Below are 21,072 nucleotides of genomic sequence, written 5' to 3' on the forward strand. Positions count from 1 at the left end.
CTGTTATAAAGCTTGAAACAATTGTAAGTGGCTGATATGCAAATATGGAAATACAGAAAAACTGTCAATTCAATGCTAGGATAACATAAGGGGTGATGCTCCAACTGAAATTGGTCCTAGGCATTTAGGTTTCTAGTATCTATCTTCTCCTTTAAAAAATAGGTTACTTTTTATATATTATCATTGGGTTTGGACAAATATTCTACATAATACCTATTGCATCCCTGAGCTTATTAGAAACTTGAAATAATATATATAAAGTATTGAATTTCTTTTCTTTGCATTTAAAAGATGAGTGCACTTCAGTAGATGCCATTGCTCAGGTGAGGGTTCCATGGTGTAATTGTTAGCACCTTGGACTTTGAATCTAGTAATCTGAGTTCATATCTCGTGGGAGCTAACATTGTTTATTTTCCTTTTGTTCAAAGCTCCATTTTCATTCAATGTATGAGTATTGCAAATCTTCATTTAAAATTCATATAAATTCCATCATCTTCAGTGGTGTCCTTTGTTTAAACTCATTTTTAAACTTAGCAAATCAGAAGTATGTCAAATATTTGGAAATAAGAAAAGATGCAATAAGAATGCAGAGATCCATTACTTGTGCTCTGGTCTTTGGAAATTCTCCATTTTTTTTTACTTCAGTGTGCACTAATGAGAGGGGAGCACATATCTTCTTCTTCTTCTAGTAACACCTAGTGCCCTCTATGTTTGAACAGCAATATAATAACTGATTAATTTGCCCTTGCATATCTTAGTTATGCCATATTGCTTGATTTGAGACAAAAGTCACTGAGCCATGTAGAGAAAAATCTTCATCAGCCAAAGGATGACACTCCCACTGGCTTCTGATATGTATTTGAAGAGATTTTGTGATATATGTGTCTATGATGTTTTCAAGTATTCATGCACTCCACCGATGATCTTATTCCATTCTTGTCCATCAAGAAAAGCAAATGGCCCATACGGGGATCGAACCCGTGACCTTGGCGATATTAGCACCACGCTCTAACCAACTGAGCTAACCGGCCACAGATATCACTGCGAGCAAACACAAAACTGGCAAATGTACCTCAAAGCACAGATCATATTTTGTTTTTATAGCATTTCATTTTTCAAAAAAAAGCTTAAGCCATAGAGTCACTTGAAGCATGGGTATCATAAAAATGCTCCAGTTTCTTTCCACATTACAAAATAAAAATAAATATTAGATAGGATAATAACAAAGATTAAGGCATCTACTAATAGTATAAAAATAGACAATTTAGACAAGGAGAATATGCAAATCTAAGCAAAATCAATCTAAAAAATCTAATACACAATTTTTAATTGTAAATTTACAGATTGTTGAAAAAGATAATCCCAGGATGTAATCCATTATGTATTAAATTTAGTATGTTTTACCAAGTTGTGTATGAATAACTTTTAACACAAAAAAATATATATTGGGGAAGTAGCTTAATGTGCCCATTGGAAATAAAGAATGCTAGCCCATTTTGGAATGCAAAGCTTAAGAAAATACAAACTTCAATCCATAGGAAAGCACTTTTTATTCAGTCTACACTCTGTAATCATACTATAGCTTAATTTACAAATTGTGATGTCATTATCAGACTTAACTCACAAGAGACTTTCATCCTTGGTCTATAAAAAAGGCAGTCCTCTGTTATAAAGCTTGAAACAATTGTAAGTGGCTGATATGCAAATATGGAAATACAGAAAAACTGTCAATTCAATGCTAGGATAACATAAGGGGTGATGCTCCAACTGAAATTGGTCCTAGGCATTTAGGTTTCTAGTATCTATCTTCTCCTTTAAAAAATAGGTTACTTTTTATATATTATCATTGGGTTTGGACAAATATTCTACATAATACCTATTGCATCCTTGAGCTTATTAGAAACTTGAAATAATATATATAAAGTATTGAATTTCTTTTCTTTGCATTTAAAAGATGAGTGCACTTCAGTAGATGCCATTGCTCAGGTGAGGGTTCCATGGTGTAATTGTTAGCACCCTGGACTTTGAATCTAGTAATCTGAGTTCATATCTCGTGGGAGCTAACATTGTTTATTTTCCTTTTGTTCAAAGCTCCATTTTCATTCAATGTATGAGTATTGCAAATCTTCATTTAAAATTCATATAAATTCCATCATCTTCAGTGGTGTCCTTTGTTTAAACTCATTTTTAAACTTATCAAATCAGAAGTATGTCAAATATTTGGAAATAAGAAAAGATGCAATAAGAATGCAGAGATCCATTACTTGTGCTCTGGTCTTTAGAAATTCTCCAATTTTTTTACTTCAGTGTGCACTAATGAGAGGGGAGCACATATCTTCTTCTTCTTCTAGTAACACCTAGTGCCCTCTATGTTTGAGCAGCAATATAATAACTAATTAATTTGCCCTTGCATATCTTAGTTATGCCATATTGCTTGATTTGAGACAAAAGTCACTGAGCCATGTAGAGAAAAATCTTCATCAGCCAAAGGATGACACTCCCACTGGCTTCTGATATGTATTTGAAGAGATTTTGTGATATATGTGTCTATGATGTTTTCAAGTATTCATGCACTCCACCGATGAGCTTATTCCATTCTTGTCCATCAAGAAAAGCAAATAGCCCATACTGGGATCAAACCCGTGACCTTGGCGTTATTAGCACCACGCTCTAACCAACTGAGCTAACCAGCCACAGATATCACTGCAAGCAAACACAAAACTGGCAAATGTACCTCAAAGCACAGATCATATTTTGTTTTTATAGCATTTCATTTTTCCAAAAAAAGCTTAATCCATAGAGTCACTTGAAGCATGGGTATCATAAAAATGCTCCAGTTTCTTTCCACATTACAAAATAAAAATAAATATTAGATAGGATAATAACAAAGATTAAGGCATCTACTAATAGTATAAAAATAGACAATTTATTCAAGGAGTATATGCAAATCTAAGCAAAATCAATCTAAAAAATCTAATACACAATTTTTAATTGTAAATTTACAGATTGTTGAAAAAGAAAATCCAGGATGTAATCCATTATGTATTAAATTTAGTATGTTTTACCAAGTTGTGTATGAATAACTTTTAACACAAAAAAATATATATTGGGGAAGTAGCTTAATGTGCCCATTGGAAATAAAGAATGCTAGCCCATTTTGGAATGCAAAGCTTAAGAAAATACAAACTTCAATCCATAGGAAAGCACTTTTTATTCAGTCTACACTCTGTAATCATACTATAGCTTAATTTACAAATTGTGATGTCATTATCAGACTTAACTCACAAGAGACTTTCATCCTTGGTCTATAAAAAAGGCAGTCATCTGTTATAAAGCTTGAAACAATTGTAAGTGGCTGATATGCAAATATGGAAATACAGAAAAACTGTCAATTCAATGCTAGGATAACATAAGGGGTGATGCTCCAACTGAAATTGGTCCTAGGCATTTAGGTTTCTAGTATCTATCTTCTCCTTTAAAAAATAGGTTACTTTTTATATATTATCATTGGGTTTGGACAAATATTCTACATAATACCTATTGCATCCCTGAGCTTATTAGAAACTTGAAATAATATATATAAAGTATTGAATTTCTTTTCTTTGCATTTAAAAGATGAGTGCACTTCAGTAGATGCCATTGCTCAGGTGAGGGTTCCATGGTGTAATTGTTAGCACCTTGGACTTTGAATCTAGTAATCTGAGTTCATATCTCGTGGGAGCTAACATTGTTTATTTTCCTTTTGTTCAAAGCTCCATTTTCATTCAATGTATGAGTATTGCAAATCTTCATTTAAAATTCATATAAATTCCATCATCTTCAGTGGTGTCCTTTGTTTAAACTCATTTTTAAACTTAGCAAATCAGAAGTATGTCAAATATTTGGAAATAAGAAAAGATGCAATAAGAATGCAGAGATCCATTACTTGTGCTCTGGTCTTTGGAAATTCTCCATTTTTTTTACTTCAGTGTGCACTAATGAGAGGGGAGCACATATCTTCTTCTTCTTCTAGTAACACCTAGTGCCCTCTATGTTTGAGCAGCAATATAATAACTGATTAATTTGCCCTTGCATATCTTAGTTATGCCATATTGCTTGATTTGAGACAAAAGTCACTGAGCCATGTAGAGAAAAATCTTCATCAGCCAAAGGATGACACTCCCACTGGCTTCTGATATGTATTTGAAGAGATTTTGTGATATATGTGTCTATGATGTTTTCAAGTATTCATGCACTCCACCGATGAGCTTATTCCATTCTTGTCCATCAAGAAAAGCAAATGGCCCATATGGGGATCGAACCCGTGACCTTGGCTTTATTAGCACCACGCTCTAACCAACTGAGCTAACCAGCCACAGATATCACTGCAAGCAAACACAAAACTGGCAAATGTACCTCAAAGCACAGATCATATTTTGTTTTTATAGCATTTCATTTTTCAAAAAAAAGCTTAAGCCATAGAGTCACTTGAAGCATGGGTATCATAAAAATGCTCCAGTTTCTTTCCACATTACAAAATAAAAATAAATATTAGATAGGATAATAACAAAGATTAAGGCATCTACTAATAGTATAAAAATAGACAATTTAGACAAGGAGTATATGCAAATCTAAGCAAAATCAATCTAAAAAATCTAATACACAATTTTTAATTGTAAATTTACAGATTGTTGAAAAAGATAATCCAGGATGTAATCCATCATGTATTAAATTTAGTATGTTTTACCAAGTTGTGTATGAATAACTTTTAACACAAAAAAATATATATTGGGGAAGTAGCTTAATGTGCCCATTGGAAATAAAGAATGCTAGCCCATTTTGGAATGCAAAGCTTAAGAAAATACAAACTTCAATCCATAGGAAAGCACTTTTTATTCAGTCTACACTCTGTAATCATACTATAGCTTAATTTACAAATTGTGATGTCATTATCAGACTTAACTCACACGAGACTTTCATCCTTGGTCTATAAAAAAGGCAGTCCTCTGTTATAAAGCTTGAAACAATTGTAAGTGGCTGATATGCAAATATGGAAATACAGAAAAACTGTCAATTCAATGCTAGGATAACATAAGGGGTGATGCTCCAACTGAAATTGGTCCTAGGCATTTAGGTTTCTAGTATCTATCTTCTCCTTTAAAAAATAGGTTACTTTTTATATATTATCATTGGGTTTGGACAAATATTCTACATAATACCTATTGCATCCTTGAGCTTATTAGAAACTTGAAATAATATATATAAAGTATTGAATTTCTTTTCTTTGCATTTAAAAGATGAGTGCACTTCAGTAGATGCCATTGCTCAGGTGAGGGTTCCATGGTGTAATTGTTAGCACCCTGGACTTTGAATCTAGTAATCTGAGTTCATATCTCGTGGGAGCTAACATTGTTTATTTTCCTTTTGTTCAAAGCTCCATTTTCATTCAATGTATGAGTATTGCAAATCTTCATTTAAAATTCATATAAATTCCATCATCTTCAGTGGTGTCCTTTGTTTAAACTCATTTTTAAACTTATCAAATCAGAAGTATGTCAAATATTTGGAAATAAGAAAAGATGCAATAAGAATGCAGAGATCCATTACTTGTGCTCTGGTCTTTAGAAATTCTCCATTTTTTTTTACTTCAGTGTGCACTAATGAGAGGGGAGCACATATCTTCTTCTTCTTCTAGTAACACCTAGTGCCCTCTATGTTTGAGCAGCAATATAATAACTAATTAATTTGCCCTTGCATATCTTAGTTATGCCATATTGCTTGATTTGAGACAAAAGTCACTGAGCCATGTAGAGAAAAATCTTCATCAGCCAAAGGATGACACTCCCACTGGCTTCTGATATGTATTTGAAGAGATTTTGTGATATATGTGTCTATGATGTTTTCAAGTATTCATGCACTCCACCGATGAGCTTATTCCATTCTTGTCCATCAAGAAAAGCAAATAGCCCATACTGGGATCAAACCCGTGACCTTGGCGTTATTAGCACCACGCTCTAACCAACTGAGCTAACCAGCCACAGATATCACTGCAAGCAAACACAAAACTGGCAAATGTACCTCAAAGCACAGATCATATTTTGTTTTTATAGCATTTCATTTTTCCAAAAAAAGCTTAATCCATAGAGTCACTTGAAGCATGGGTATCATAAAAATGCTCCAGTTTCTTTCCACATTACAAAATAAAAATAAATATTAGATAGGATAATAACAAAGATTAAGGCATCTACTAATAGTATAAAAATAGACAATTTAGACAAGGAGTATATGCAAATCTAAGCAAAATCAATCTAAAAAATCTAATACACAATTTTTAATTGTAAATTTACAGATTGTTGAAAAAGATAATCCAGGATGTAATCCATTATGTATTAAATTTAGTATGTTTTACCAAGTTGTGTATGAATAACTTTTAACACAAAAAATATATATTGGGGAAGTAGCTTAATGTGCCCATTGGAAATAAAGAATGCTAGCCCATTTTGGAATGCAAAGCTTAAGAAAATACAAACTTCAATCCATAGGAAAGCACTTTTTATTCAGTCTACACTCTGTAATCATACTATAGCTTAATTTACAAATTGTGATGTCATTATCAGACTTAACTCACAAGAGACTTTCATCCTTGGTCTATAAAAAAGGCAGTCCTCTGTTATAAAGCTTGAAACAATTGTAAGTGGCTGATATGCAAATATGGAAATACAGAAAAACTGTCAATTCAATGCTAGGATAACATAAGGGGTGATGCTCCAACTGAAATTGGTCCTAGGCATTTAGGTTTCTAGTATCTATCTTCTCCTTTAAAAAATAGGTTACTTTTTATATATTATCATTGGGTTTGGACAAATATTCTACATAATACCTATTGCATCCCTGAGCTTATTAGAAACTTGAAATAATATATATAAAGTATTGAATTTCTTTTCTTTGCATTTAAAAGATGAGTGCACTTCAGTAGATGCCATTGCTCAGGTGAGGGTTCCATGGTGTAATTGTTAGCACCTTGGACTTTGAATCTAGTAATCTGAGTTCATATCTCGTGGGAGCTAACATTGTTTATTTTCCTTTTGTTCAAAGCTCCATTTTCATTCAATGTATGAGTATTGCAAATCTTCATTTAAAATTCATATAAATTCCATCATCTTCAGTGGTGTCCTTTGTTTAAACTCATTTTTAAACTTAGCAAATCAGAAGTATGTCAAATATTTGGAAATAAGAAAAGATGCAATAAGAATGCAGAGATCCATTACTTGTGCTCTGGTCTTTGGAAATTCTCCATTTTTTTTTACTTCAGTGTGCACTAATGAGAGGGGAGCACATATCTTCTTCTTCTTCTAGTAACACCTAGTGCCCTCTATGTTTGAGCAGCAATATAATAACTGATTAATTTGCCCTTGCATATCTTAGTTATGCCATATTGCTTGATTTGAGACAAAAGTCACTGAGCCATGTAGAGAAAAATCTTCATCAGCCAAAGGATGACACTCCCACTGGCTTCTGATATGTATTTGAAGAGATTTTGTGATATATGTGTCTATGATGTTTTCAAGTATTCATGCACTCCACCGATGAGCTTATTCCATTCTTGTCCATCAAGAAAAGCAAATAGCCCATACTGGGATCAAACCCGTGACCTTGGCGTTATTAGCACCACGCTCTAACCAACTGAGCTAACCAGCCACAGATATCACTGCAAGCAAACACAAAACTGGCAAATGTACCTCAAAGCACAGATCATATTTTGTTTTTATAGCATTTCATTTTTCCAAAAAAAGCTTAATCCATAGAGTCACTTGAAGCATGGGTATCATAAAAATGCTCCAGTTTCTTTCCACATTACAAAATAAAAATAAATATTAGATAGGATAATAACAAAGATTAAGGCATCTACTAATAGTATAAAAATAGACAATTTAGACAAGGAGTATATGCAAATCTAAGCAAAATCAATCTAAAAAATCTAATACACAATTTTTAATTGTAAATTTACAGATTGTTGAAAAAGATAATCCAGGATGTAATCCATTATGTATTAAATTTAGTATGTTTTACCAAGTTGTGTATGAATAACTTTTAACACAAAAAATATATATTGGGGAAGTAGCTTAATGTGCCCATTGGAAATAAAGAATGCTAGCCCATTTTGGAATGCAAAGCTTAAGAAAATACAAACTTCAATCCATAGGAAAGCACTTTTTATTCAGTCTACACTCTGTAATCATACTATAGCTTAATTTACAAATTGTGATGTCATTATCAGACTTAACTCACAAGAGACTTTCATCCTTGGTCTATAAAAAAGGCAGTCCTCTGTTATAAAGCTTGAAACAATTGTAAGTGGCTGATATGCAAATATGGAAATACAGAAAAACTGTCAATTCAATGCTAGGATAACATAAGGGGTGATGCTCCAACTGAAATTGGTCCTAGGCATTTAGGTTTCTAGTATCTATCTTCTCCTTTAAAAAATAGGTTACTTTTTATATATTATCATTGGGTTTGGACAAATATTCTACATAATACCTATTGCATCCCTGAGCTTATTAGAAACTTGAAATAATATATATAAAGTATTGAATTTCTTTTCTTTGCATTTAAAAGATGAGTGCACTTCAGTAGATGCCATTGCTCAGGTGAGGGTTCCATGGTGTAATTGTTAGCACCTTGGACTTTGAATCTAGTAATCTGAGTTCATATCTCGTGGGAGCTAACATTGTTTATTTTCCTTTTGTTCAAAGCTCCATTTTCATTCAATGTATGAGTATTGCAAATCTTCATTTAAAATTCATATAAATTCCATCATCTTCAGTGGTGTCCTTTGTTTAAACTCATTTTTAAACTTAGCAAATCAGAAGTATGTCAAATATTTGGAAATAAGAAAAGATGCAATAAGAATGCAGAGATCCATTACTTGTGCTCTGGTCTTTGGAAATTCTCCATTTTTTTTTACTTCAGTGTGCACTAATGAGAGGGGAGCACATATCTTCTTCTTCTTCTAGTAACACCTAGTGCCCTCTATGTTTGAGCAGCAATATAATAACTGATTAATTTGCCCTTGCATATCTTAGTTATGCCATATTGCTTGATTTGAGACAAAAGTTACTGAGCCATGTAGAGAAAAATCTTCATCAGCCAAAGGATGACACTCCCACTGGCTTCTGATATGTATTTGAAGAGATTTTGTGATATATGTGTCTATGATGTTTTCAAGTATTCATGCACTCCACCGATGAGCTTATTCCATTCTTGTCCATCAAGAAAAGCAAATGGCCCATATGGGGATCGAACCCGTGACCTTGGCTTTATTAGCACCACGCTCTAACCATCTGAGCTAACCAGCCACAGATATCACTGCAAGCAAACACAAAACTGGCAAATGTACCTCAAAGCACAGATCATATTTTGTTTTTATAGCATTTCATTTTTCAAAAAAAAGCTTAAGCCATAGAGTCACTTGAAGCATGGGTATCATAAAAATGCTCCAGTTTCTTTCCACATTACAAAATAAAAATAAATATTAGATAGGATAATAACAAAGATTAAGGCATCTACTAATAGTATAAAAATAGACAATTTAGACAAGGAGTATATGCAAATCTAAGCAAAATCAATCTAAAAAATCTAATACACAATTTTTAATTGTAAATTTACAGATTGTTGAAAAAGATAATCCAGGATGTAATCCATCATGTATTAAATTTAGTATGTTTTACCAAGTTGTGTATGAATAACTTTTAACACAAAAAAATATATATTGGGGAAGTAGCTTAATGTGCCCATTGGAAATAAAGAATGCTAGCCCATTTTGGAATGCAAAGCTTAAGAAAATACAAACTTCAATCCATAGGAAAGCACTTTTTATTCAGTCTACACTCTGTAATCATACTATAGCTTAATTTACAAATTGTGATGTCATTATCAGACTTAACTCACAAGAGACTTTCATCCTTGGTCTATAAAAAAGGCAGTCCTCTGTTATAAAGCTTGAAACAATTGTAAGTGGCTGATAGGCAAATATGGAAATACAGAAAAACTGTCAATTCAATGCTAGGATAACATAAGGGGTGATGCTCCAACTGAAATTGGTCCTAGGCATTTAGGTTTCTAGTATCTATCTTCTCCTTTAAAAAATAGGTTACTTTTTATATATTATCATTGGGTTTGGACAAATATTCTACATAATACCTATTGCATCCCTGAGCTTATTAGAAACTTGAAATAATATATATAAAGTATTGAATTTCTTTTCTTTGCATTTAAAAGATGAGCGCACTTCAGTAGATGCCATTGCTCAGGTGAGGGTTCCATAATGTAATTGTTAGCACCCTTGACTTTGAATCTAGTAATCTGAATTCATATCTCGTGGGAGCTAACATTGTTTATTTTCCTCTTGTTCAAAGCTCCATTTTCATTCAATGTATGAGTATTGCAAATCTTCATTTAAAATTCATATAAATTCCATCATCTTCAGTGGTGTCCTTTGTTTAAACTCATTTTTAAACTTATCAAATCAGAAGTATGTCAAATATTTGGAAATAAGAAAAGATGCAATAAGAATGCAGAGATCCATTACTTGTGCTCTGGTCTTTAGAAATTCTCCATTTTTTTTTACTTCAGTGTGCACTAATGAGAGGGGAGCACATATCTTCTTCTTCTTCTAGTAACACCTAGTGCCCTCTATGTTTGAGCAGCAATATAATAACTAATTAATTTGCCCTTGCATATCTTAGTTATGCCATATTGCTTGATTTGAGACAAAAGTCACTGAGCCATGTAGAGAAAAATCTTCATCAGCCAAAGGATGACACTCCCACTGGCTTCTGATATGTATTTGAAGAGATTTTGTGATATATGTGTCTATGATGTTTTCAAGTATTCATGCACTCCACCGATGAGCTTATTCCATTCTTGTCCATCAAGAAAAGCAAATGGCCCATACGGGGATCGAACCCGTGACCTTGGCGTTATTAGCACCACGCTCTAACCAACTGAGCTAACCAGCCACAGATATCACTGCAAGCAAACACAAAACTGGCAAATGTACCTCAAAGCACAGATCATATTTTGTTTTTATAGCATTTCATTTTTCAAAAAAAAGCTTAAGCCATAGAGTCACTTGAAGCATGGGTATCATAAAAATGCTCCAGTTTCTTTCCACATTACAAAATAAAAATAAATATTAGATAGGATAATAACAAAGATTAAGGCATCTACTAATAGTATAAAAATAGACAATTTAAACAAGGAGTATATGCAAATCTAAGCAAAATCAATCTAAAAAATCTAATACACAATTTTTAATTGTAAATTTACAGATTGTTGAAAAAGATAATCCAGGATGTAATCCATTATGTATTAAATTTAGTATGTTTTACCAAGATGTGTATGAATAACTTTTAACACAAAAAAATATATATTGGGGAAGTAGCTTAATGTGCCCATAGGAAATAAAGAATGCTAGCCCATTTTGGAATGCAACGCTTAAGAAAATACAAACTTCAATCCATAGGAAAGCACTTTTTATTCAGTCTACACTCTGTAATCATACTATAGCTTAATTTACAAATTTTGATGTCATTATCAGACTTAACTCAAAAGAGACTTTCATCCTTGGTCTATAAAAAAGGCAGTCCTCTGTTATAAAGCTTGAAACAATTGTAAGTGGCTGATATGCAAATATGGAAATACTGAAAAACTGTCAATTCAATGCTAGGATAACATAAGGGGTGATGCTCCAACTGAAATTGGTCCTAGGCATTTAGGTTTCTAGTATCTATCTTCTCCTTTAAAAAATAGGTTACTTTTTATATATTATCATTGGGTTTGGACAAATATTCTACATAATACCTATTGCATCCCTGAGCTTATTAGAAACTTGAAATAATATATATAAAGTATTGAATTTCTTTTCTTTGCATTTAAAAGATGAGCACACTTCAGTAGATGCCATTGCTCAGGTGAGGGTTCCATGGTGTAATTGTTAGCACCCTGGACTTTGAATCTAGTAATCTGAGTTCATATCTCGTGGGAGCTAACATTGTTTATTTTCCTTTTGTTCAAAGCTCCATTTTCATTCAATGTATGAGTATTGCAAATCTTCATTTAAAATTCATATAAATTCCATCATCTTCAGTGGTGTCCTTTGTTTAAACTCATTTTTAAACTTATCAAATCAGAAGTATGTCAAATATTTGGAAATAAGAAAAGATGCAATAAGAATGCAGAGATCCATTACTTGTGCTCTGGTCTTTAGAAATTCTCCATTTTTTTTTACTTCAGTGTGCACTAATGAGAGGGGAGCACATATCTTCTTCTTCTTCTAGTAACACCTAGTGCCCTCTATGTTTGAGCAGCAATATAATAACTAATTAATTTGCCCTTGCATATCTTAGTTATGCCATATTGCTTGATTTGAGACAAAAGTCACTGAGCCATGTAGAGAAAAATCTTCATCAGCCAAAGGATGACACTCCCACTGGCTTCTGATATGTATTTGAAGAGATTTTGTGATATATGTGTCTATGATGTTTTCAAGTATTCATGCACTCCACCGATGAGCTTATTCCATTCTTGTCCATCAAGAAAAGCAAATGGCCCATATGGGGATCGAACCCGTGACCCTGGCGATATTAGCACCACGCTCTAACCAACTGAGCTAACCGGCCACAGATATTACTGCAAGCAAACACAAAACTGGCAAATATATCTCAAAGCACAGATCATATTTTGTTTTTATAGCATTTCATTTTTCAAAAAAAAGCTTAAGCCATAGAGTCACTTGAAGCATGGGTATCATAAAAATGCTCCAGTTTCTTTCCACATTACAAAATAAAAATAAATATTAGATAGGATAATAACAAAGATTAAGGCATCTAGTAATAGTATAAAAATAGACAATTTAGACTAGGAGTATATGCAAATCTAAGCAAAATCAATCTAAAAAATCTAATACACAATTTTTAATTGTAAATTTACAGATTGTTGAAAAAGATAATCCAGGATGTAATCCATTATGTATTAAATTTAGTATGTTTTACCAAGTTGTGTATGAATAACTTTTAACACAAAAAAATAAATATTGGGGAAGTAGCTTAATGTGCCTATTGGAAATAAAGAATGCTAGCCCATTTTGGAATGCAAAGCTTAAGAAAATACAAACTTCAATCCATAGGAAAGCACTTTTTATTCAGTCTACACTCTGTATTCATACTATAGCTTAATTTACAAATTGTGATGTCATTATCAGACTTAACTCACAAGAGACTTTCATCCTTGGTCTATAAAAAAGGCAGTCCTCTGTTATAAAGCTTGAAACAATTGTAAGTGGCTGATATGCAAATATGGAAATACAGAAAAACTGTCAATTCAATGCTAGGATAACATAAGGGGTGATGCTCCAACTGAAATTGGTCCTAGGCATTTAGGTTTCTAGTATCTATCTTCTCCTTTAAAAAATAGGTTACTTTTTATATATTATCATTGGGTTTGGACAAATATTCTACATAATACCTACTGCATCCCTGAGCTTATTTGAAACTTGAAATAATATATATAAAGTATTGAATTTCTTTTCTTTGCATTTAAAAGATGAGCGCACTTCAGTAGATGCCATTGCTCAGGTGAGGGTTCCATGGTGTAATTGTTAGCACCCTGGACTTGGAATCTAGTAATCTGAGTTCATATCTCGTGGGAGCTAACATTGTTTATTTTCCTTTTGTTCAAAGCTCCATTTTCATTCAATGTATGAGTATTGCAAATCTTCATTTAAAATTCATATAAATTCCATCATCTTCAGTGGTGTCCTTTGTTTAAACTCATTTTTAAACTTATCAAATCAGAAGTATGTCAAATATTTGGAAATAAGAAAAGATGCAATAAGAATCCATTACTTCTGCTCTGGTCTTTAGAAATTCTCCATTTTTTTTACTTCAGTGTGCACTAATGAGAGGGGAGCACATATCTTCTTCTTCTTCTAGTAACACCTAGTGCCCTCTATGTTTGAGCAGCAATATAATAACTGATTAATTTGCCCTTGCATATCTTAGTTATGCCATATTGCTTGATTTGAGACAAAAGTCACTGAGCCATGTAGAGAAAAATCTTCATCAGCCAAAGGATGACACTCCCACTGGCTTCTGATATGTATTTGAAGAGATTTTGTGATATATGTGTCTATGATGTTTTCAAGTATTCATGCACTCCACGGATGAGCTTATTCCATTCTTGTCCATCAAGAAAAGCAAATGGCCCATACGGGGATCGAACCCGAGACCTTGGCGTTATTAGCATCACGCTCTAACCGACTGAGCTAACCTGCCACAGATGTTACTGCAAGCAAACACAAAACTGGCAAATGTACCTCAAAGCACAGATCTGATTTTGTTTTTATAGCATTTCATTTTTCAAAAAAAAGCTTAAGCCATAGAGTCACTTGAAGCATGGGTATCATAAAAATGCTCCAGTTTCTTTCCACATTACAAAATAAAAATAAATATTAGATAGGATAATAACAAAGATTAAGGCATCTACTAATAGTATAAAAATAGACAATTTATTCAAGGAGTATATGCAAATCTAAGCAAAATCAATCTAAATAAACTAATACACAATTTTTAATTGTAAATTTACAGATTGTTGAAAAAGATAATCCCAGGATGTAATCCATTATGTATTAAATTTAGTATGTTTTACCAAGTTGTGTTTGAATAACTTTTAACACAAAAAAATATATATTGGGGAAGTAACTTAATGTGCCCATTGGAAATAAAGAATGCTAGCCCATTTTGGAATGCAAAGCTTAAGAAAATACAAACTTCAATCCATAGGAAAGCACTTTTTATTCAGTCTACACTCTGTAATCATACTATAGCTTAATTTACAAATTGTGATGTCATTATCAGACTTAACTCACAAGAGACTTTCATCCTTGGTCTATAAAAAAGGCAGTCCTCTGTTATAAAGCTTGAAACAATTGTAAGTGGCTGATATGCAAATATGGAAATACTGAAAAACTGTCAATTCAATGCTAGGATAACATAAGGGGTGATGCTCCAACTGAAATTGGTCCTAGGCATTTAGGTTTCTAGTATCTATCTTCTCCTTTAAAAAATAGGTTACTTTTTATATATTATCATTGGGTTTGGACAAATATTCTACATAATACCTATTGCATCCCTGAGCTTATTAGAAACTTGAAATAATATATATAAAGTATTGAATTTCTTTTCTTTGCATTTAAAAGATTAGCGCACTTCAGTTTATGCCGTTGCTCAGGTGAGGGTTCCATGGTGTAATTGCTAGCACCCTGGACTTTGAATCTAGTAATCTGAGTTCATATCTCATGGGAGCTAACATTGTTTATTTTCCTTTTGTTCAAAGCTCCATTTTCATTCAATGTACGAGTATTGCAAATCTTCATTTAAAATTCATATAAATGCCATCATCTTCAGTGGTGTCCTTTGTTTAAACTCATTTTTAAACTTATCAAATCAGAAGTATGTCAAATATTTGGAAATAAGAAAAGATGCAATAAGAATGCAGAGATCCATTACTTGTGCTCTGGTCTTTAGAAATTCTCCATTTTTTTTTACTTCAGTGTGCACTAATGAGAGGGGAGCACATATCTTCTTCTTCTTCTAGTAACACCTAGTGCCCTCTATGTTTGAGCAGCAATATAATAACTGATTAATTTGCCCTTGCATATCTTAGTTATGCCATATTGCTTGATTTGAGACAAAAGTCACTGAGCCACGTAGAGAAAAATCTTCATCAGCCAAAGGATGACACTCCCACTGTCTTCTGATATGTATTTGAAGAGATTTTGTGATATATGTGTCTATGATGTTTTCAAGTATTCATGCACTCCACCGATGAGCTTATTCCATTCTTGTCCATCAAGAAAAGCAAATAGCCCATACGGGGATCGAACCCGTGACCTTGGCGTTATTAGCACCACGCTCTAACCAACTGCGCTAACCGGCCACAGATATTACTGCAAGCACACACAAAACTGGCAAATATATCTCAAAGCACAGATCATATTTTGTTTTTATAGCATTTCATTTTTCAAAAAAAAAGCTTAAGCCATAGAGTCACTTGAAGCATGGGTATCATAAAAATGCTCCAGTTTCTTTCCACATTACAAAATAAAAATAAATATTAGAGAGGATAATTACAAAGATTAAGGCATCTAGTAATAGTATAAAAATAGACAATTTAGACTAGGAGTATATGCAAATCTAAGCAAAATCAATCTGAAAAATCTAATGCACAATTTTTAATTGTAAATTTACAGATTGTTGAAAAAGATATTCCCAGGATGTAATCCATTATGTATTAAATTTAGTATGTTTTACCAAGTTGTGTATGAATAACTTTTAACACAAAAAAATATATATTGGGGAAGAAGCTTAATGTGCCCATTGGAAATAAATAATGCTAGCCCATTTTGGAATGCAAAGCTTAAGAAAATACAAACTTCAATCCATAGGAAAGCACTTTTTATTCAGTCTACACTCTGTAATCATACTATAGCTTAATTTACAAATTGTGATGTCATTATCAGACTTAACTCACAAGAGACTTTCATCCTTGGTCTATAAAAAAGGCAATCATCTGTTATAAAGCTTGAAACAATTGTAAATGGCTGATATGCAAATATGGAAATACAGAAAAACAGTCAATTCAATGCTAGGATAACATAAGGGGTGATGCTCCAACTGAAATTGGTCCTAGGCATTTAGGTTTCTAGTATCTATCTTCTCCTTTAAAAAATAGGTTACTTTTTATATATTATCATTGGGTTTGGACAAATATTCTACATAATACCTATTGCATCCCTGAGCTTATTAGAAACTTGAAATAATATATATAAAGTATTGAATTTCTTTTCTTTGCATTTAAAAGATGAGCGCACTTCAGTAGATGCCATTGCTCAGGTGAGTGTTCCATGGTGTAATTGTTAGCAACCTTGACTTTGAATCTAGTAATCTGAGTTCATATCTCGTGGGAGCTAACATTGTTTATTTTCCTTTTGTTCAAAGCTCCATTTTCATTCAATGTATGAGTATTGCAAATCTTCATTTAAAATTCATATAAATTCCATCATCTTCAGTGGTGTCCTTTGTTTAAACTCATTTTTAAACTTATCAAATCAGAAGTATTTCAAATATTTGGAAATAAGAAAAGATGCAATAAGAATGCAGAGATCCATTACTTGTGCTCTGCTCTTTAGAAATTCTCCATTTTCTTTTACTTCAGTGTGCACTAATGAGAGGGGAGCACATATCTTCTTCTTCTTCTAGTAACACCTAGTGCCCTCTATGTTTGAGCAGCAATATAACTGTTTAATTTGCCCTTGCATATCTTACTTATGCCATATTGCTTGATTTGAGACAAAAGTCACTGAGCCATGTAGAGAAAAATCGCTCTAACCAACTGAGCTAACCGTCCACAGATATCACTGCAATTCCATCATCTTCAGTGGTGTCCTTTGTTTAAACTCATTTTTAAGCTTATCAAATCAGAAGTATGTCAAATATTTGGAAATAAGAAAAGATGCAATAAGAATCCATTACTTGTGCTCTGGTCTTTAGAAATTCTCCATTTTTTTACTTCAGTGTGCACTAATGAGAGGGGAGCACATATCTTCTTCTTCTTCTTCTAGTAACACCTAGTGCCCTCTATGTTTGAGCAGCAATATAATAACTGATTAATTTGCCCTTGCATATCTTAGTTATGCCATATTGCTTGATTTGAGACAAAAGTCACTGAGCCATGTAGAGAAAAATCTTCATCAGCCAAAGGATGACACTCCCACTGGCTTCTGATATGTATTTGAAGAGATTTTGTGATATATGTGTCTATGATGTTTTCAAGTGTTCATGCACTCCACCGATGAGCTTATTCCATTCTTGTCCATCAAGAAAAGCAAATGGCCCATACGGGGATCGAACCCATGACCTTGGCGTTATTAGCACCACGCTCTTACTAACTGAGCTAACCGGCCACAGATATTACTGCCAGCAAACACAAAACTGGCAAATGTACCTCAAAGCACAGATCTGATTTTGTTTTTATAGCATTTCATTTTTCAAAAAAAAGCTTAAGCCATAGAGTCACTTGAAGCATGGGTATCATAAAAATGCTCCAGTTTCTTTCCACATTACAAAATAAAAATAAATATTAGATAGGATAATAACAAAGATTAAGGCATCTACTAATAGTATAAAAATAGACAATTTATTCAAGGAGTATATGCAAATCTAAGCAAAATCAATCTAAAAAATCTAATACACAATTTTTAATTGTAAATTTACAGATTGTTGAAAAAGATAATCCCAGGATGTAATCCATTATGTATTAAATTTAGTATGTTTTACCAAGTTGTGTTTGAATAACTTTTAACACAAAAAAATATATATTGGGGAAGTAACTTAATGTGTCCATTGGAAATAAACAATGCTAGCCCATTTTGGAATGCAAAGCTTAAGAAAATAAAAACTTCAATCCATAGGAAAGCACTTTTTATTCAGTCTACACTCTGTAATCATACTATAGCTTAATTTACAAATTGTGATGTCATTATCAGACTTAACTCACAAGAGACTTTCATCCTTGGTCTATAAAAAAGGCAGTCCTCTGTTATAAAGCTTGAAACAATTGTAAGTGGCTGATATGCAAATATGGAAATACAGAAAAACTGTCAATTCAATGCTAGGATAACATAAGGGGTGATGCTCCAACTGAAATTGGTCCTAGGCATTTAGGTTTCTAGTATCTATCTTCTCCTTTAAAAAATAGGTTACTTTTTATATATTATCATTGGGTTTGGACAAATATTCTACATAATACCTATTGCATCCCTGAGCTTATTAGAAACTTGAAATAATATATATAAAGTATTGAATTTCTTTTCTTTGCATTTAAAAGATGAGCGCACTTCAGTAGATGCCATTGCTCAGGTGAGGGTTCCATGGTGTAATTTTTAGCACCCTGGACTTGGAATCTAGTAATCTGAGTTCATATCTCGTGGGAGCTAACATTGTTTATTTTCCTTTTGTTCAAAGCTCCATTTTCATTCAATGTATGAGTATTGCAAATCTTCATTTAAAATTCATATAAATTCCATCATCTTCAGTGGTGTCCTTTGTTTAAACTCATTTTTAAGCTTATCAAATCAGAAGTATGTCAAATATTTGGAAATAAGAAAAGATGCAATAAGAATCCATTACTTGTGCTCTGGTCTTTAGAAATTCTCCATTTTTTTTACTTCAGTGTGCACTAATGAGAGGGGAGCACATATCTTCTTCTTCTTCTTCTAGTAACACCTAGTGCCCTCTATGTTTGAGCAGCAATATAATAACTGATTAATTTGCCCTTGCATATCTTAGTTATGCCATATTGCTTGATTTGAGACAAAAGTCACTGAGCCATGTAGAGAAAAATCTTCATCAGCCAAAGGATGACACTCCCACTGGCTTCTGATATGTATTTGAAGAGATTTTGTGATATATGTGTCTATGATGTTTTCAAGTATTCATGCACTCCACGGATGAGCTTATTCCATTCTTGTCCATCAAGAAAAGCAAATGGCCCATACGGGGATCGAACCCGTGACCTTAGCGTTATTAGCACCACGCTCTAACCAACTGAGCTAACCGGCCACAGATGTTACTGCAAGCAAACACAAAACTGGCAAATGTACCTCAAAGCACAGATCTGATTTTGTTTTTATAGCATTTCATTTTTCAAAAAAAAGCTTAAGCCATAGAGTCACTTGAAGCATGGGTATCATAAAAATGCTCCAGTTTCTTTCCACATTACAAAATAAAAATAAATATTAGATAGGATAATAACAAAGATTAAGGCATCTACTAATAGTATAAAAATAGACAATTTATTCAAGGAGTATATGCAAATCTAAGCAAAATCAATCTAAAAAATCTAATACACAATTTTTAATTGTAAATTTACAGATTGTTGAAAAAGATAATCCCAGGATGTAATCCATTATGTATTAAATTTAGTATGTTTTACCAAGTTGTGTTTGAATAACTTTTAACACAAAAAAATATATATTGGGGAAGTAACTTAATGTGCCCATTGGAAATAAAGAATGCTAGCCCATTTTGGAATGCAAAGCTTAAAAAAAAAAAACTTCAATCCATAGGAAAGCACTTTTTTTTCAGTCTACACTCTGTAATCATACTATAGCTTAATTTACAAATTGTGATGTCATTATCAGATTTAACTCACAAGAGACTTTCATCCTTGGTCTATAAAAAAGGCAGTCCTCTGTTATAAAGCTTGAAACAATTGTAAGTGGCTGATATGCAAATATGGAAATACAGAAAAACTGTCAATTCAATGCTAGGATAACATAAGGGGTGATGCTCCAACTGAAATTGGTCCTAGGCATTTAGGTTTCTAGTATCTATCTTCTCCTTTAAAAAATAGGTTACTTTTTATATATTATCATTGGGTTTGGACAAATATTCTACATAATACCTATTGCATCCCTGAGCTTATTAGAAACTTGAAATAATATATATAAAGTATTGAATTTCTTTTCTTTGCATTTAAAAGATGAGTGCACTTCAGTAGATGCCATTGCTCAGGTGAGGGTTCCATGGTGTAATTGTTAGCACCTTGGACTTTGAATCTAGTAATCTGAGTTCATATCTCGTGGGAGCTAACATTGTTTATTTTCCTTTTGTTCAAAGCTCCATTTTCATTCAATGTATGAGTATTGCAAATCTTCATTAAGCCGTCCATTGATTTTATTAACGGCCTCGCCGTCCACCCCCCTACCTTCTTTTCTCCCCAATAAACACGCGGACAACTGAATTGCGATTTAAAAGGTCACAGCCAAATTTATTGATTGGATTAGAATTGGTACTCTATAAGTGGGTGGCGAGAAAGCAGTGCATACCCCCGGCTACAGCCTCCATATTAATTTCTCCTCAATTAAACAACGGGGCGGAACCTAAGTCCCGCCCTTGCGCAAGTTAGCTGAGCGGTACCACTTCCCCTCATCGGCATAGCACCGGTCCACCCTTAAGATGACGACCGTGT

At 33.0% G+C, this 21,072-nt stretch overlaps 11 non-coding genes across 11 annotated transcripts; all 11 read right to left on the bottom strand.

The window, feature by feature from the left end:
• Positions 1 to 957: 957 nt before the first annotated feature.
• Positions 958 to 1,031, bottom strand: TRNAI-AAU (transfer RNA isoleucine (anticodon AAU)). Its single transcript has one exon. It is a non-coding gene; the product is annotated as a tRNA-Ile (tRNA).
• Positions 1,032 to 2,619: 1,588 nt separating this feature from the next.
• Positions 2,620 to 2,693, bottom strand: TRNAI-AAU (transfer RNA isoleucine (anticodon AAU)). Its single transcript has one exon. It is a non-coding gene; the product is annotated as a tRNA-Ile (tRNA).
• Positions 2,694 to 4,280: 1,587 nt separating this feature from the next.
• Positions 4,281 to 4,354, bottom strand: TRNAI-AAU (transfer RNA isoleucine (anticodon AAU)). The gene has a single exon. It is a non-coding gene; the product is annotated as a tRNA-Ile (tRNA).
• Positions 4,355 to 5,942: 1,588 nt separating this feature from the next.
• Positions 5,943 to 6,016, bottom strand: TRNAI-AAU (transfer RNA isoleucine (anticodon AAU)). The gene has a single exon. It is a non-coding gene; the product is annotated as a tRNA-Ile (tRNA).
• Positions 6,017 to 7,603: 1,587 nt separating this feature from the next.
• Positions 7,604 to 7,677, bottom strand: TRNAI-AAU (transfer RNA isoleucine (anticodon AAU)). Its single transcript has one exon. It is a non-coding gene; the product is annotated as a tRNA-Ile (tRNA).
• A 1,587-nt stretch (positions 7,678 to 9,264) lies between these two features.
• Positions 9,265 to 9,338, bottom strand: TRNAI-AAU (transfer RNA isoleucine (anticodon AAU)). The gene has a single exon. It is a non-coding gene; the product is annotated as a tRNA-Ile (tRNA).
• A 1,588-nt stretch (positions 9,339 to 10,926) lies between these two features.
• Positions 10,927 to 11,000, bottom strand: TRNAI-AAU (transfer RNA isoleucine (anticodon AAU)). Its single transcript has one exon. It is a non-coding gene; the product is annotated as a tRNA-Ile (tRNA).
• A 1,588-nt stretch (positions 11,001 to 12,588) lies between these two features.
• Positions 12,589 to 12,662, bottom strand: TRNAI-AAU (transfer RNA isoleucine (anticodon AAU)). The gene has a single exon. It is a non-coding gene; the product is annotated as a tRNA-Ile (tRNA).
• Positions 12,663 to 15,904: 3,242 nt separating this feature from the next.
• Positions 15,905 to 15,978, bottom strand: TRNAI-AAU (transfer RNA isoleucine (anticodon AAU)). Its single transcript has one exon. It is a non-coding gene; the product is annotated as a tRNA-Ile (tRNA).
• A 1,952-nt stretch (positions 15,979 to 17,930) lies between these two features.
• On the bottom strand, positions 17,931 to 18,004 carry TRNAI-AAU (transfer RNA isoleucine (anticodon AAU)). The gene has a single exon. It is a non-coding gene; the product is annotated as a tRNA-Ile (tRNA).
• Positions 18,005 to 19,587: 1,583 nt separating this feature from the next.
• On the bottom strand, positions 19,588 to 19,661 carry TRNAI-AAU (transfer RNA isoleucine (anticodon AAU)). The gene has a single exon. It is a non-coding gene; the product is annotated as a tRNA-Ile (tRNA).
• Positions 19,662 to 21,072: the final 1,411 nt, after the last annotated feature.

The sequence above is a fragment of the Pseudophryne corroboree genome, chromosome 11 (genome assembly GCF_028390025.1).
Source record: "Pseudophryne corroboree isolate aPseCor3 chromosome 11, aPseCor3.hap2, whole genome shotgun sequence".
In the NCBI taxonomy this organism is placed as follows: Eukaryota; Metazoa; Chordata; class Amphibia; order Anura; family Myobatrachidae; genus Pseudophryne; species Pseudophryne corroboree.